A 1,053-nucleotide genomic window follows, 5' to 3' on the forward strand; every position below is an offset into this window, starting at 1 on the left:
TCACAGACAATTTGCGGGCTATATATATATATATTTTGTAAACAATTCCAGTCTCGCTCGAGAACTCCAGTTTGATGCACGATTGATTCTTCCTGTTGTGAATTCATGCAATGTGAAACCCCCTGTCGCCGATCCATCGTGCAATGTGAACACAGCAGCAACTGAATGCTACCCCAGATAGTCACGCAGTGTGAAAACAACGGTGATCCGAAGAGTTTGAAAATCGTGCAGTGTGAACTCGGCATTAGCTGAAGGTAAAGCGCCCACTCACTGTTTCCCTGGTGCTTGTGTTCTTGATGTTTCTGCACAGATACCCACGATCCTGAAGGGCAACGAGAGCACTGGAGCGGTCGTGCTTCACGCGGGGTTTAACGACACCAAGCTACGGCAGACGGAGACACTGAAGAGGGACTTCAGGAGCCTGATCAAGACAGTGCGCAGCACATCGCCCGCAACGACGATCATCGTGTCAGGACCGCTTCCCACGTATCGACGAGGACATGAAATGTTCAGTAGACTTTTTGCTTTAAATGAATAGTTATTGTCATGGTGTAAAAAACAGAAACTGCTCTTTGTTAATAATTGGAAACTTTTCTGGGAGCGTCCTAGGCTTTTTCGTGCTGATGGCCTGCACCCCAGCAGAGTCAGAGCGGAACTCCTGTCGGACAACATCTCCAGGACGCTACGATTGACTAGTAAGTCAAATCTCAAATAACTGCCCTGATGACTTTTGTTCTACCCGCTTAAATGATAAAAGTACTTGCGCTGTACAATCTATAAAGACTGTGTCTGTTCCCAGAATAGTGAGGTCAAAATATAAATTTAATGCAGCATCTAGAAAAAATCTGATTGTGATTAAACCAGAAAAATGTAAAATAAATGAACAAAAACAATTTTTAAAGTTTGGGCTCCTAAAGTTATTATAGTTGATATAGTTGATACAGTTATTATAAATGAAATGATCACAGATAATAGTTTTGATGTACTCTGCTTGACTGAAACCTGGCTAAAACCTAATGATTATATTGGTCTAAATGAGTCTACTCCACCAAG

Source organism: Sinocyclocheilus grahami, unplaced genomic scaffold, assembly GCF_001515645.1.
Source record: "Sinocyclocheilus grahami isolate Dianchi unplaced genomic scaffold, SAMN03320097.WGS_v1.1 scaffold1156.1, whole genome shotgun sequence".
NCBI classification, from domain to species: domain Eukaryota; kingdom Metazoa; phylum Chordata; class Actinopteri; order Cypriniformes; family Cyprinidae; genus Sinocyclocheilus; species Sinocyclocheilus grahami.